This window comes from Mesitornis unicolor, unplaced genomic scaffold (genome assembly GCF_000695765.1).
Source record: "Mesitornis unicolor isolate BGI_N332 unplaced genomic scaffold, ASM69576v1 scaffold6606, whole genome shotgun sequence".
Classification (NCBI taxonomy): Eukaryota; Metazoa; Chordata; class Aves; order Mesitornithiformes; family Mesitornithidae; genus Mesitornis; species Mesitornis unicolor.
In genome coordinates this window covers 19,641-37,014 of record NW_010192892.1, presented here as the reverse complement: position 1 = coordinate 37,014, position 17,374 = coordinate 19,641, and the positions used below count along the sequence as shown (strand labels likewise).

General features: G+C 38.1%; 1 long non-coding RNA gene across 1 annotated transcript in view; it reads left to right on the top strand.

The window, feature by feature from the left end:
* The first annotated feature begins 2,539 nt into the window (after positions 1 to 2,539).
* The window catches only part of LOC104542825, a 27,655-nt gene continuing 12,820 nt past the window's right edge, over positions 2,540 to 17,374 (top strand). The window contains exons 1-2 of the long non-coding RNA XR_728154.1: positions 2,540 to 2,728; positions 5,280 to 5,405. This is a non-coding gene — a long non-coding RNA (uncharacterized LOC104542825). The remainder of the gene's footprint in view (positions 2,729 to 5,279; positions 5,406 to 17,374) is intronic.

Below are 17,374 nucleotides of genomic sequence, written 5' to 3'. Positions count from 1 at the left end.
AGAGGCGAATACCTCGACAGAAATGTCTTCTGTGCTCTTCGTTTCTCTGGTCTCTTCATTAATCTTGCTGTCATGAGCTGTGGTCTGCGAGCTTTTAACTTAAAATGCGTTTATCATTTCATTTCAGTTTCATCATTCTGAGCAGTTCTGCTTATTTTAAGTTTGAGATTCAGGTTCGTGTTCATTTGAAGATTGTTCTATCAGGATATATTTGAAGAGCTTTATTTTACTGTTCAATAACTGTTAGTGCCTTGGAGCTCTGTAAATCTTTTACTGCGAGAGGTAAAAAAACAATAAAATGACTGCACAAGATGGTGTGTTGATATAAATGGGCATTCCTCTACAGAATTGGAAATTAAAGTCATAGTTCCTTAAATGAGATAAAACAGGCTGTAAAGTACTGCTGTAAAGCACTGCCTCTCTTTTTCCAAATCTGTGCAGAATAACTTTAGTAAGATGGCGATAAAACAGGCTGTAAAGTACTGCTGTAAAGTACTGCCTCTCTTTTTCCAGATCTGTGCAGAATAACTTTAGTAAGATGGTAGAAAGAACTTAAGTGAAATTCTGTTGCATAGCAGCTCATAGTCCTAAAATTCTGCTGCGTGGAGATTTGCTGTTTTAAGTTGAATATTTCAAAGGCGCTTTGTTTCGACTGTTAGCAGAAGAAGCAATTCTAAAGTGCTGAAAACAGCAACTATTGAGAAGTGAAGCCCACATATAGAGGGATTTACTGCAGCAGAGCCCGGTAGTGACTGATTTGGAGGCACTCCTGGCTGCAGGAGAGGAACTGATAGCTCCAAAGAGCCGTCTGCAACCCACGGGGATTTGTCTACATAGGAATAAGTTTGTGTAGCTACGGTTTTGACTGCGGCAGTGAGTGGACCGTCGTGAATGTCCAAGAAAATCCAGATGCTGAAGGGACTGTCTTGTATTTTGCATTGAACAACTGTTGGATAAAATATGGAAACTCCTTGAAGTCCCAGAACTTGGCCTCTTCCAGGAGGACGTCCCTTGGCCTCTTGTGCTTGCTGGAGCTTCCTCGCCCCAGCTCCTGTGGTCTGGCACTTTTAAAAATGGATTTATTTCTTTTAGGTCATGCATTTTGACCAAAAGGCCTAGCCTACTAAAGGCTTGGATTTGCATGTAAGCCTTTCATGAATTTAAGCAGAAAATTATTTAATGGTGAATTTCTCTTCTGTTCTGTTTCCAGCCTCTGTTTCTCTGTCTGGGAAAATGAACAGGGTTTAACCTATTTATGCTAGAAATATGAGGACCTGTGATATTTCAGTGTTGGTTAAAGACAGGTGATACTGTGGCAAGATATACCCATGATGTGGCTGTGATGTGTATGGGAAGAGTAATGAGTTCCTGTTTTCCCAGTGCAGAAGGAACTGGGGAGCCCTGAAATCAGGGTTTGTTCTGGGGCTGCCATGGGCTGAAGTGGGGTCTTGAAGCCTTGGGTGGATAGGGCTGATGCTGCTGGGACAGAGCAATAGTTTTAAAGCTTTATATACTTTCTGCAGCCTGAAAAGTCAAGAAATACAATAATTCTTTAATTGGGAAGCAATGAAACTGATATTTTGGGGATTCCTAATGAAGATTATAAACTTTGCAGCAATTAAATGAATGGCAGGCTTCTCCACGCCCCATTTTTCTCAAATCTGATACCAAAATCTGTGTACCGTGTCCAAGTGAACATGTTGGCAATCGAGAAACATTTCTGAAGTTCAGTATTTGTAGGTCTGATTTTTGGAATGAACGAATTTAAAATTGAGTGGATCTAAACTGAGTACCAGAATCAACCTAATGCTGGTTTAAATGAATTTTAAAATATCTTTCTGGATTTTTTTTTCCTCAATGCGTATTTTAGTTATAACAAGTAGGCCAAAAGCATGCATTGTTTTAATTGCCCGATCTACAAACACATGAAGTGAGTCACAGCAGTAACTGAAATCAATCGACTGTGTTCTGTTGATTGTGTCAGTCCTATGGATCTTCATTTATAACTGTAAATTAAACATTAAAGATGCTGTACTACTGACTGCCTAGCATCTTGAAGTGAAATATCACACATCAGAAGTATCTTATACATTGCTCCTCACATTTCTGAAAAATTAATATCTAAGGCACAAATGTAAAAATAAGTTAAAATAGGTTCTGATATGTAAATGATTTAATCAGTGCATTTAAGTGTGTTTAAATGGGTGTGAAAAATCTTTTGCAAAAGTTTACAACAATAATAATTCAAATAATAATAATTCAAATAATAATAATAATAATATAATAATAATTTCAAGTTTACTGACATTGTAAATTTCATGTTTCTTCCTACCATGGATTTGTTGATGTCTTATATTTAAACCTTGATTTACTTTTGCATACAAACCAAATTTCTACTCGCATTGTAACTTAAAATGGTATAATCATATGTTTGTTTATATAAGCATAGACATTACGTGTACTTATATGTATCATAACAGTGTTCTCTAGAACCAAGGCTTTGTCACAGTTTAGAATTTGTGTTTTGATGCAGTTTAAAAATGGGACGTCGCTCCTCAGACACAGAAGAGGAGAACAGAAGCAGAAGGAAAAAGAAACATCGCAGGCGGTCGTCTTCAAGCAGCTCCTCGGACAGCAGAACGTACAGCCGTAAGAAGTCTGGAAGGAAATCAAGGTCACGGTCGCGGTCTCGAGAGCTCCAGTCTCGTTCTCATTCCTATGAAAAAAGGTGCGTTTGAAGTCATTTACTCTCTGTTGCAATTGTTTACAAATTGGATTTTTCCCTGTTATGGTACAAAGCCAGAGGTGTCTGAATGCAGTGTGTGGTCAGTTCTAGGTTGGAATTTTGTAGCGAAGTTTGCTCTGAGTTTTGGAAGATGTGGAAATGTTTCTAGTGAAGTTAAAACCCACAACCACCACCACCAAAAAACCCAAAACATCTTCCACTGTCACGAATACAAAACCAGGGTATATGCAGATCCAAAGGTAACTTCTTCATTAAAACAAACAAAACCCAACCAGCTAAAATAACTTTTCCTTTCTCCTCCTCCTAAATAATGAATTTCTAATCTCTTTGTTTGAATTATAGCAGTTCATGTATTAGTGCCCATTGGAAAAGCAGTTTCATTCAACTGCTTACAGACTATTTTGTGTGATTCTTTTTCTGTTGTAGTAATCAAAGTAGATTTTTCCATACAACAAAGTAGACTTTCTCTATAGAAATACTTAGAGTTATTTTACAATAGGTCTATAAATTTGCTGCAGCAGCTTGTTTTCACCATTATTCCTGCTATTTTTTATGTATGCAGAATACAGTAGTGAGCCAAGTGTTTACAATACAGATCATGTGGTTATATCTATGAAATTTTTCTTGACCTAACATTATATTTGCTTCATCAGAGGCCCCTTTCAGTACCTGACTTTTTTGGATATCCTGTTTGTGTCTCAGCCTGACTTGAAGGGATCCATACAACAAAGTAGACTTTCTCTATAGAAATACTTAGAGTTATTTTACAATAGGTCTATAAATTTGCTGCAGCAGCTTGTTTTCACCATTATTCCTGCTATTTTTTATGTATGCAGAATACAGTAGTGAGCCTGACCTGAAGGGATCCTGGAGTCCACCTGAAGAGGTGGTGAGCAATGTATTAATAAGTGGAGCTGGTAAATCCTTCTTATGTCCAGCTGCACCATAAATACATCAGAAAGCGTTCCTGTAAACCCTTTCTTGAGCTGACAGAAAAGAATATCAAGGAGAGGCAATTTGGCATGTTGGGGGGAGTTTCTTATTTGTTTCTTTCCATCCCCTCTTTCTTCTGTTCCTGCTTAGCATCGACATGCAGCCCTTAGGGGACACAGCGAGATGACTTGGGCTTCGATGCCAGCAGGATGCTGATGACACGCAGCTTTGTGAATCTCTTTAGTCCAGTGCAGGCATGGCTATCACACAGATAAAACCAGAGCTCGAAGGGAGATTAGAGTCTGGACAGAGACCAGTCGACTTCAGTTGAATCCAGAAAAGACCAAAGTGGCTGCTTTTAGGATCTGGCGTGCACCTTGGTTTTGCCCTTAGTTGATGGCATTTGCTCCTGGCAGTGCAGTCACTATTACATGCTGAGGTGCTGCTGGATTGATCCATGACCCTTAAAAATTAAAACCAGCAACCTCTGAGATTACTGTTCTTCATCTTCATTTAGCAGGAGCACTGCATTTCTTTCTCAGGTGAAGACCTGCTCTTTAGTAGTTTAGATCCTTTCCAGACCCTATAGATCCTTTCCAGTTGGGTTCCTGCAGCATTACTTGTACCTAATCTACCACCTTTTAAAAAAGATGAAGACTTGGAGGGTGGCCCTCCCACCAGTTTTTGGCTGAGTTGGTTTAATTTATGTATTTAGTCTGTATTCTTTCACCTTTCTCCTATGCGTATAAGAGTTTATTCTTTGAATAAATGCAATGGAGAGGTTAGGGAGGGAGAGGGAAGGGGAGTACCATTCTGACTCCTGACTGAACTCAGGAGAAAATTTCCAAGCTCAAATGGAATAAATACTGAGTATTTGGTTACTAATAGTGCTTTTTTTTTTCCCAAAGAGTATCTGTCTACATCAGAGCAGATCAAAGATTGCATGTTATGAGTGTTGAGATGACAAATCTGTAAGTTTATAGAGAGATGCAGAAAATATTTTCAGGTGTACATAATTTAAAATACATTTTTATGTTTACATTTTATGTATGTATGTAGTAGAAATAATTGTATAGAGTGGCAATGCAGAATTTAACATTTTATGAGTCGCATTTTTAGCACTGGAGTTGTAGTCCTTATCCCATAGGGTGTGTTTATGTGTAAATCCTGCTGAGAATGTAGGTCGAAATGTTTCTTCATCTGTTTCTTCTGAAATATTTCAGCCTTAGATTTGAGCCGGAGGCAGTGAGTTCCAATGAGGGGTCTGTGGGACTAAAAACCACTGAGAGCTGGGTTGTGCTCCTGGCTTTGCCCTTGAGGAATTGTGAGATTTGGAGCAAATGGGATAACTTCTGCGTCTCTTTCCTTTTCCTCTCCCGAGATGTCTATTTTAGAATGGGAGCTCTTAAATACAGGCATTGCCCACGTGTATGTGCATTACTTACTGCACTGTAATAGTGGTATTTGTGGCTTCTATAGCAAGTTGTAATAGAAAAAACACAGGTTTTTGTGTCCTTTTGAAGTAAACTGTTACTTTTTTTTGTTCCTGTTGGGTTTTTTAGAAGCAGCAGCATACACTAACAGCATGGCTTTGTTTCAGACGCAGACACAGATCGAGCAGTAGCTCTTCCTATGGTTCCAGAAGAAAACGCAGCCGTAGCCGATCGAGGGGCAGAGGCAAATCCTACAGGTCTCAAAGATCGAGATCCAAAAGTAGAACAAGAAGGTAAGACTCTTTTCTGGGAAAAAGAATTATTATTTCTACTGTAAAAAGCATTCATTTAAAATCTCCATATAGTTACTGAGTTTGGAATAGACTTGAAAAAATGGTTGCAAGTGCTTGTCTAAACTATGTCACTTGAAACTTTTCCTAATCTGAAATCTCTATGCTGTGCTTTTGAGGCACTAAACGTTTAAATTTGAGGATAAGTGATATATTTTGCATTTGACCAAGTGCAAAAAACATTAATAAAGTCACCTTGGTTTAACTGCTATCATCTGAAAGCTTCTTGTGGATTTTTTTTTTGCTTCCTGGTTTCCGTAACTCCTATGCAAACCATTGGCTCCCTGAAGACCAGACTAAACTGTTGTTTTGTCGTCTGCATTTTCCTTGGAAAGAGATGAGGATTTAGTGATTCAATTTTTTTTTTACTATTTAAAGATATCTATGGTGCTGACATTTTTGATAAATTGGATCGTGGCAAATGGATATTTTCAACAGTAGGTGTAATGTAAATGTTTAAATCTTAATCAGATGTTGCAAATTGTGTTATAAAATTTGCTTCAGATTTTTGGAATTAAATGAAGCTCAAGTTGTGTGCGTGTGTGTGAACTGTTCAATGAAAAACTTTAAATAAAGTTTATCCCTGGATATCAGAATTACTGTTAGCATTTTCTATTGAATTTACATTGATTATTGAGTGTATCGAGCAGATCCAAGCTTTTTTAGTACGTGTTTACAGATCTTCAGCCAGGTCATTTTGTGTACCTGCACCAAGAATTTAGTAAAACGTGTTATCTTCATTTACCGGATAGGTAAAGCTGTTGCTTATTGGAAAAATTGTTGTAAGATGTGAACATTTCACTTCCTCATATTTATATTCTCTCCTGACTTACTCACAGCTGTTTGTGACAGCAGTTGTAGCCTGGACACTTATTGCTACAGTGCCTTTGTAGCAGCAATTTGGATATTTAAACTGTGTGATCTCTCTGTGCCTATACTTGCATCTGAGCTAGAGACCCTGGATAAGCCACTGAGCTGTGTGTAGAAATCCTGAAAAATCCACTGTTTTTATAGCAAAATCAGTTTTAAATGAAATGTCAAAAGGATAAGGTGAAAATGAAGGTGTTTTTTCAGTGTGTCTGATAGTCAGCATTAGGAAATATGGTAAACCTGATTTAAAGATGTTGGCTTTATTGTAACAAGTATAAATTACAGATCTCATTAGACATAGTCTAATGGTCATCTTTTCCAAGGGGTTTACTGCTGTTAATTGTCATTGCAGTATATGGAAATTATGCAGCTAAGAACTTTAAAAACATGACTATATTTCATTTTGTGCTAGGAAATACTGTGAATAAAATATACTGGCTTTTCAGTACTATAGCTACGAAGGGATAGCTGCAGGTCACTTTAAATGCTATTACTATTCATAGACATGGTTCTTCAGGGAAAATATTTATAAATAACATCTTACATTAGAACAGAACAGTCTTTTGGCATGTTAAAAGCACAAAACTGAAATGTTAAAAGCATAGAACTAAACCCAACAGGACACACTGAATCCTTCACTGTCGTTTTTTCCAAGTCTGCTCTCTGCTGTAATGTTACACTGAGAAGCCACGGATTAATCTCATTTCTGGAGAAGAGTTAAATGGGTTGCAGAAAGCTGCTGCTGGAGGCTTGAGTTTTCCCTGTTTGCTAGCGTGGAGGCAGTGGCACAAATACCGAATAGTTGCTTTTTTTGCTATCCCAAAATGTGTCTTGTGCACTCAATGGAAGGGATGAGCAGCTTTTTTAAGAGGACTCAACATGTTACGATTCTTCAGGCTTGAAAAGAGATCACAGGGGATAGAAGGAATGTGATGGAAGGGTATAAAAAAAATATTAGAAAATGAATGGCATGAAAAGGTGGTTAAGAAATGAGCGTTTTCTGTCTCCTCCGATGTCAGGCGTGAAGTCAGCTGGTGGCAGACCCTGGTCGAACAAAAGGAGATGGGTTTTCTACATTGCAGAGTGAAGCTGTGGAAGCCCTTGCTGCTGGAGGTGGTGGATAGCAGAAGTTGAAATGAATTTAAAAAGCAGTCAAACAAGAGAAATCCTTTCAAGGCTGTTAAATGCAGAGACAATATTTGTCATAGGAAGTGTTGGTATTTGTAGCACCGTAGTGGAATTTTCTTAAGAATTGGGCATCTGTAATTGATTTTTTGATTGGGGTAGGGCAGCTTATTTGCCTATGACTTTTAGAGGTGGGTGCTGAAGAAAACACTTATTTGAGCTAACTAATAGATGAGCAGAAGTAACTTGGGCAGCCACCTTGTGTTAGTGCAGTAAAGAGCGTGTTACCCACTAGCGCATCCGTGTTCATCTCTGACCTCACAATTGCCCGTGGCAGGGAGCAAAATCTCCTGACCCACCTGAAATCTGCAATATGAGATACAACAGCTCTAGAGTGCTATCATCTCTGTGCTACTTGTATTTATTTAATGCATTGATGTACCTCAGAGTACCACCACGGGGACTGCAGCAGCTGGCGGTTTTTTATTTTTAATTTCTTTCCCCAATGGGAGTGGGACTGACACTAGAAAACCAGTTTCACGTTGGAAGTTAAGATCCATTACATGGTAGCTTTAAATGACTGGATTTGGTTTTTATGTAAGTCCTGCAGATGTCACAAGCTCTGTATCCTGTAATGCCTTTTCTCCCCACAGTCCCCCATCAAATTAAGATAGTTTGATTTTTCAAGGTAGCCAAAGTGTTGGTAAAAGTTGTGTATCTGTAATGGAAGTTTTTAATAACTTCTCTAACGTAGGTGTTTTATTTGAATGAATGATTTACAGAGCTCCAACCATGTAAAATACTGAAACACCAAGTTTTAATTTGGAAAGTTAGATTTTTACAATGATGCGTTTTAAAAAGATTTTGAGTCGGCATTGTTTGTAGCGTCAAATGGTATTTTTGTACTTCATTCTAGAAGATAAGAAAACTTGTGCATATTATAACTATTTCATTTTAGACGCATTTTTTAGAGTCAAAAATGTGGGGCTTCCTAGTAATGCTATAAATTTAAAGCTGTCCTACAGCAATATAGTACAATGCAAATATGACTTAATAAGATCACAAACTGAATTTCAGCAAAGCAACCAAGATTTACATTAAATTAGGAATTTTAAAACCGATTTAGTTTGTTTTACTGAGCATTTGCTTAATAACATTTTGCCTCCTTGCAATCTTTTTAAAGACAATAATTCCTCTGTGAAACGCAGGCACATCCTCGGCAGAAAAATTGAAAGCAACAGCTCACTTTCTGAAACCACACGGAGAGTGATATCAAGAAATATTTCAGCTCTGCGAAATTTAATAAATCATCCCATTTCCTAATTTGATCATATTAGATGCTGATGTGGAAGAAGCATTTCGAATACCGTCTCCTCATTAATATACATCAGGCTGGGGAATCGAGTGGCGTACTTATGCGGAGATGTCACCGTTACTGGTCCTTAGTTTCCTAAGTGGAACAGGTTGATGCGATACCCGCTGCTATTTGTCAATGTCTCGCTAAAATGGTTTGGGTCGAGTTATGGAGTCCAGAAAGACGGCGGCTGATAAATCAAAACCGGATTGAGTGGACAGGAGGCAGTGATTGATACCGTGACAGGATATGAAGAAAGGAATCTTGATACCAGCATGCATGATATTGAATATGAGGAGGAAAATGGCCCTGGAGTATGGATATTATTCAAGGAAATGAGAATAATAATATCATCTTGAAATTATTGCTGGGTGAAGATTAGGATAGTTCTTATTAGAATATTATGCTTCTCTGAAATGGAGAAACTCAGATTTCATATAATTTCTGTGTGGATAGAGTCTCGTTAATATTTTTTGAGTTTTTCCTGCAGTTGTTCTGCGAGTTAATGGTATACGAAAATACTTATTTACATCAGAACTTGTAACGCTGATCTTCTAATTAATGTAGCTTTAAATAGAATTAACCAAAAGATGTTAACCTTCATTCCATGATTTTGTATAATTTTGTGATTATAGAGTATTTCCCTATAATTGCCTTTAAATATGCAAGTTTGTCTATTGTCTGCTAGGTATTTTTGGCTTTTCCCTTTACGTTAAACATGAAATATCTTGAAATATATCTTCAGTTCAACTTAAAGATTGACACAGTAACAGCTAGAACACCTATACCTACCTAAGAAGAGAAAATACCTTGTGTAAATTAATCCTGGTTGTAAAATCGATGCTTTTGGGCTGTCAGTGAAGGAAGTGTTAGATCAGTGTGGTCGGGGTTTTGGGGGGTTGATCTTTTGGTTGTTTTTATTTTCCATGGGGGTACATGGTTACATCTTATTTTTTTACCATTTTTGTAGTCTAATTGATTTAATATTGAAATGCATGCATCTTATTGCAGTGCAGTGGCAGCACGACCTGCTTCTTGTGGATGGCTTTGGAACTGACTTGGGTTTTGGGATGAAAAAGCAGCTTGTTGGCTGAAGCTGCCATTATCCTAGCAATGTAAACTGGAATTAAGTTCCGTTCAACCTTCATAGCTTGCCAGAATTCTGTGTGTTTAGCACTTAGAGTTTGTAATATTTAAAAATAAGGTCTTCTAGTTATGCAGAGAAGTGCAAAAAGAATTCCCCACCACCCCCTTCTAGAGGCGTTTGCGGCACTGCTGCTCCAAACACACATACAGTACTGGACAACGCTCGACCTGAAGTGAGGGTTTCTTGTCATTGGGTGTGATCTGTTCTTAAAAAGGTCTTAGCTTCTTTCAGACACTAATTAATGGCTCGAAAAAGCTGTAAATCCTCGCTGTGTATCAGTTGTTTACCTGTGATCTTTATAGTGCCACTGAACAGGGAAGATCTTGAGCTTTTTGCAGGCTTCAGTTTTTAGGACTGGCAAAAGCCACTCGGCTTTTGAAAGAGGGTTTTTTGTTTGTTTGTTGTTTTGTTTTTTCCTTTGAGAATTTCCTTTTTAATATCTTTAAAAGAAATCCAAACTGTTATTAGCAAGTATTTTAGTGAAGAGTCAGTACTGCACAGTGGAATGTTGTTTGTAAGACTTTTCAAAGACATAAACAGTTTTATTTTTGAGTGCTTTTGTATTTGCGTTACTTGGTATGGTGAACAGGAATGGGTCTGTCTTCAGTTAGTCTCTCTTTTCCATAGATCGTGTTATCTTAGTGTGGTTGTATTAATGTGTTAGAGCCTTTCCAAATTAAACACCTGGCCTATCAGGTCTTGCAGCTGATAACAAGTTTTGGAGCAAGACATCGTCTATACCACTTTGTGTCCAAAACTTTCTTATAGTTACAGGCTGCGTCTGTCTGTTCTGGTGAGCACGCACTAGTGGATGGCTTCTGCTAAGTTACAGCATGGAGTTTTAGTTATGAGCAACTTCAGGAAGAATTTTCTAGAACAGCATTGGCTTGAAAAGAAAATAAAAGTTTTTAGGCGAGAGGAAGATGCACATTTAGGGGTAGATATTACTGTCAGCAGCAATGTCAGGTGGAAGAGTTAATGGCAGATGAACCAAGAGCTAAACTGTGAGTGGCCTTGCAACTTAGACTGGGAGTTTATGGAGGAGCAGGAGGAGGTAGAGGAAAGAGTAATTAAATAAAATAAAAAAAGGAATGGCTCAAGTAGCAGGCAAAGCTCATCACACCAATGCGATGAACTGCATGGACAAAGACTGATTTTTAAGCATGTTGTGAAGAAAGACTAAATTGAAATATGATGCAGATGCATGGATCGAAGCTGAAGTTGGCTTCATTTGAGGAGCAGAGTTCTTCCCTCTGGGAGTGAGCACTAACACGGGTGATGTTGGCTCTTCTGGGACTAGGGAAGATGGTGAAGGTTTTCTGAATTGCCCGTCCTACAGCCATGAGACAACGTGAGCGTTACTGTCTGCTGGGAAGGAGATGGGAGGGATTAGGAAGTGAAGTTTGGGTAACAACAGCAGTGTTGATTCAGAGCAATGAGATAGCTACAGGGGAGAGGGCACAAACATGGCTCTTTCTGTGCGTCTGCTCGTCTCTCTTCTTACTGCTGGGGAAGGGTAAGTTTGGAGTCTTTGGTCCATTAGAATGTGTATTTAATTAAGATATCATAGTATTTCTTGCATTTAACTTCAAGTAAAGTCTTGGGGCAGGGAAGAACAAGTGAAATTCAGATTACTGAGTTTGCTCATGTGATCCTTAGTTTTTCTGTGGATGGTAACATCAGATCACTTTTCGTCTTTTTTCCCTGCAATAACTCTATAAAACCTGCAATTTTTATGTAGGACCTTGTTGCAGTAAGGGTTGTATCATGAACAGTCACTAAAAAATATTTTTTAGCTATAATAACCATCATGTTTCAGAAGGAAATTAACAGTTTGTCTACATGACTGTACTGGAAAAAATAGAGAGGTGAAACGATAGCACGGAAGATATCCTAGAGCAATAACCCACCAATGAGCACATGACTGAGATCTAATTGACCACTTTGGGAAATTAAACTTCATAAGGCAACGCCAAAGGCCCTTAAGTTATCAATAAGGGCAGATAGCTGCTGGTGACAGTCACTTTGAAGCCTCTCATTGGTGTATGACAAAAAAGGCCTTAAAAAAAAGAGATGAATGCATAAGTGCTGTTCATTTAGAGCGAAGTATTGACTCTAATTACTTGTAAACTTTGTATTTTCTCAGGCAGTCCAGGTGTTATGTACACAGAATATGTTTTAAGTATAGCTTCTTATTCTTCTAAAACCTTTTATTTCTCCCTTTGGGAAAGGTTGTATTTGCAGGTTAGGGGTTTTTTTAGGTTTTCTTTTACACTTCAGTTTTCTGTTTGGGAAAAGATACTCGAGAAGAAGAATATTATTCCTCTTAGTGGAAAATTGGCTTTTTGATTTTGATGTGTCTACATTCTAAATTACTAAGTATTTTCAGGTTTTTTTCCATCCTCTTTTTCTCTGCTACCAAAGCTCTGGCCATGAAATAGAAACTGGTATTTTTTTGCTGCAGAGCTCATGTTTCTGGAGGCAGCTACGCAAACCAACGTACAGCAGAGGTCTTAAAGATGCATTGGTAATATCAGACCAGCATTGTTTTCTGTGTCAATTGCTGCTGTTTCTAGAATGTGATTATCAAAATGTGAAACACAAAGCTGTAGAATTTAGGAGGAACATTTTGCTGTTTACTTTATTCCCATCTTTCATTCTTTCCAATTTTAATAATATACAACAGTAACAGAATCTAGTTGGAAAACATACAAGCAAAACCCATGTATCTCTGCAAAAAAAGTGGTTTATTATATCTTCTCTATGGGACTCTTCAGAATGTAAGAAACCCTAGCAAGAGTAACAGTTACCCTGTGATGGTGGAATACAAGGAGCTGTCAACCCCATGTGTTTCAGAAATTCAGCCTGAATTTTGTTGAATGGACCTAGGTCAGCCATGCTGAAGTTGGATGTGCCGGAGTTAAGCTTCCACGTACAACTCTAATTCAACTTCCTTCTTCATGGGAGTTTTAATGCTGGATTACTGCTTCTTCCGCAGATTCCTTGCCATGTTTACTTACGTATTAAGAGCTTGGTTACCGCAGTCCTTCTCAGTCATCTGTGTGTATTACTTCTGTGGTATTTTATTTATGTGAGGAGCGGTTATAACAGGACTGTATATACAAGCCTTGGGATTCTTTAATGACTGCTTTTGGCCAACATTTCGGCTGAAGCCGTTGCTCAGCAGCAGGGCATTGCTCTCTCCACGGTACCTGCTGCACACAGTATTTTTGGTACCTTTCTCCAAACTTTATCCCATATAAATCAGTTGTTCAAGATCCAGTAGTAGTCAAGATCACAATGTAGTTCAAGATCCAGATAGGCAGCTGCCGATTTTTGGTGATATTATGACCAAAGTGTGCTTTGGGAGTGAGCTGGTGCCAGATTGAGCTGATTAAAGTTGAGGTGACACTTTGGCGACAATTTGGTGATGTGTTCCTGACTGTGCCCTCATCCTTTAGGATGTTCTCCTCCCTCGTCTTTTAGTGAGGAGCAAGAGAAGAGGCCGAGATGCCCACGTATGGACAATGCAAGTTGAGGAAAAAGGGCCAAGCCTGGGTCCTTCCAGTTGAGATGAGGTTGAAGGCAATTTTCAAGGTAGAGTAAGGCACCATGGCTCTCTAAAATGCAAGAGCAAGAACACGTATAAATTCTTCATCTGGTCCCAATATTGTTTTACTGGTATCAAACTATAGCCTTGTCAATGGCAAAGCTGCGCTTGGCTTCAGTGATTCCAGATTTTACGAAGGTGTGATGTTATGGGAAGAAAAGATTACCAAAAAAATGGGTCGTTTCAAGCATGTGTAAAGTCTTTGTCCTTTTACTGTTGAAATGGTGTTTAAGTATCTGAGCAAAATACGTTATGTTAAATATAAGTGATCGCATAAGGAAAAAATGCGAAAACTTGTATTTGTTTTTGCGTGATGGAGCTGGAGAGAGATGTATTTAAAGAATGTATATTTTTTAAAAATTAAAATCTAGGAAGAGATAGGAAGTTAATACCTATACCTTAATATTAACTGTAACTTTCAGGTTTTGTTTGTATTTTTGTAGATATTTTATTTTGAATCTTTGTTTCTGCAAATTTTTATGTGCATACCTCCAAAATACTGTGAAACATATGCTTTCAAGATGGAGTTTCCTTATCCATAAATATTATTTTAAGATATTCTTCAGTTGAGGTTTTCATAGGATTATATCAGCTCCTAGTAAGGCAAACTGAAACTCTCTCATTGGCTGTAAAGGGTTATGTTATGCTCAGCTCAAATAACTGATTTCAATTTTATTATAATCCTGTACTGCTGATTTATATCCTAGAAATAAAGGCAAGAGCAGGAATATGGTGGGGTTTTTAAAAATTATGCATATACTGTTATATATCTATTTTTCTTCTATAGTTTTTGCTGCTTTTATATGGAAACACGCAGGGGTAAGCTAAATTGTAATAGCATTTAAATTAATCTGTGGCATAGCACTGAAAATCTGTTACCAGTCTATATCAAAAAGATATGCTCAAAGTTTTCCTGTTAGAGCTCTGAGCTTCTTGATTGGAGAATGGGTAAAAAAAAAAAGAAAATCCCTTTCCTATTTTTCTGCTATATAGTCTTCTTGAAGTTCTTCCAAATTAGATTTTAAATGCCAATTAGGAGGTTGAATATACTAAAATAAAAGCAAATACAACCAAAATGGCCTCACCTTATGGCTAGTTAGGCTTTTTCTCTCAAAAGCGGAACCTTTGCTCTGAGCGTGGCTTTGAGAAAGATATTCAGCTTAATGAACACATTAATTAGAACCATAACTATTTATAAGATAATTAGAAACGAAGCACAGTAAACTGGGCTTTTCCTGCAATTAATGGAGGATTAATTACTGGAGGTAATGAAGTGGATTTTTAAATGCATTAAGGTGAAGTACAGAGATGTGCAAGGCTTTGTGATAGTTGCATAATTATTCCAGGCTGTTTGAGCACAGCTCATATGAGATCGCTAATAAGCATCATTGCATCATTATGTATGCACTTAAAAAGACTTACCACCAAAATGACTGCCTAATTATTTCTAATTGGCAGGAGTCTGTGTAGTCATTGAGCTGTTTGTAGCCATTTTAAGGTTCATTTAACTATCCTCGGGGCCATGCGATAGATGGAAAAAAGCTTCAACTACACGCTGGCCTTGGCTGGCGCCGTTAATCAATTTTGGTGGGCTTGGGTTTGAAATGCATTTGCTCCTGCAGAGGTCAAAACCTGAAGTAGTCCGAGCAAAGTTTGGCTTTTTGAAGCCACTTGACTGCATTCATTAGCAATTAGGAAAATAATTGTGTCTGTCACTATATTTGGATTTCCATATGACTTGCTATTCTTTCATCGCTGTCCCTTCTTACAGCATATTAGCTTCACTGGAAACCAAATATTCTTCCAACAGACCCTTTTAGCGACTTCAGTGCGGTGGCATATGTTCCCATACACTACCTTTCTTCCTTCATTTGTTAGCTTAAACACTGCAGCACATTTCAACACAATCATCTAATTTGCTCCCGATTGATTGCTGAGTGAAAGTTTCTACCCAAGGACAACATTTTAGGGCTTTTAAGGGTATCTCGGAGGAATTAGTCATTAAGCATTAAGAGAGGAAGCAAGTAGTAGTCGAATCGAATGCTGACGTTTACCAGAGTTTTGTAGTTAGGGGCATCTATTTCCAAGATGTTGACAGCTCTGTATATTCAAGGACATCTCCTGGCAGAAGGAAGCGGCGTAATAACGGCGCTTGTTTAAAAACCGGTTCGTACGTGAACGTTGGTGCACCGGTTCTGTCGGTAACGACATCAGAAACGTTGTGACCGTCGTTTGAAAATGACCTTTTTGAGGTGTTCTAATGAGCGCGCAGTTATTTCATCTCGCTGCGTCAGATGTAACGTGACATCCCATTAGGTAAGCGTCTGCGAAAGTTTTCAATGAGCGCGTTGTCCTGTTGGCCGTAACCATAACCAGCTGCGGGGTGTTGTCGACGGACGTAAGCCATTCATGCGGCTTAAGAAAACACCGGTGAGCAAATTGTGGGCTAATAAAAGAAAGGTCAGCTTTGCCTTTTTTTTTTTTCTTTTTTTGCTACAAAAATTGTGGTTCTAGTAATTTAACGTTAAAACCTAAGTATAAAAATGAGTTGTTCAGATTATGGTTGAAGTGTAAGATGGATTGAAAATAGTTACTCATTTTGAAAAAGCAAAACGTGTCATTTATTCATGAAATATTAGCACAAATAACAGATAAGGGGTGAAATGGAGTGGGCTGCGGTAGCATAAACTAGCCTATAAACTAATCCTTAAGGAAAGCCGTGGAGTTCGTTCAAAGTTTTACAGATTGTTCTGATTTTGAGACTTGTAATCTTTGAGATCACTTCTGTAAACAAATTTTCAAGTCAGAAAACCATATAAAATACAAATAGCCCTTCTTTCTGATACGCATTAGGAATTTTATTTTATGAAGTCCCTTCAAAAACGTGGTAATGGAAGTGCTGCGATGGTCGAAGCCATTGCTAGGAAAAACATTTTAGAATGGAGCAACGGTTTTCATCTGCTTTTGAACTTTCGGATTGGTTGTACTGGAAATTCTGGTGTCAAAGTTGTAACAGCTGATGAGTCTTTGTCTCTGATGCGGTGTAGCAGTGGGAATCACTGAAGCAGAGCTGTGTGTTAGCTACGAGACTGTTCCCAGTGAGAGCTTTATACGTACGTTTATGTAATTTCCAAATCTCAGCACCTGGTGTGTGTTGAATTGGGGGTCCTGAGTGGACCCCATCACCACCCTTGCTCTGTGAAGTCTCTCCCTGTCCCAAATGTCGTCCTCCCTGAAGAGTGGAGATCCTTTCCGCTCTCCTTTTGGGATTGGCTTTGGAAGCTCAGCTTGTGTTGCGGTCACTTTTTCGAGTGTAACTTGAATTTATTACCCCACCATTGCACCTTGGTAAATAGTGTTATGCCATGTGAAATTCACACAAATGTGGTCTAGATAATTATTTTTTTCATGTGGATTAGAAGAAAATACGACTGACTGTTTTCATTGACATGTAGTTTATAAATCTGTATCTCATTTTTGACTAACAAAATGCAGTTTTTGCTAGCAAAAAGTCATGAATCTTTTCTGAACTCTTTAATGCACTGTGCTTTAACAGTTTAAGTAAAGATGCTTTATCCTATAACAAAAATGTGGCATACAATTAAAGATTGTACTGTTATGGCAGCTGAGGGCTACTAACCATGACAATATGTTGGGAAAGGATCTTTTGTCAAGCTTTTATAAATCTTAGTTAGCATATTTTAAAATAAAATGCACATTACAAGAGAATTTAATACACAACTTAGTTTGGTTTTACATAGAGCTATTTCCCTTTCTGGTTAGAGCTTCCAAAATATACCTGCACC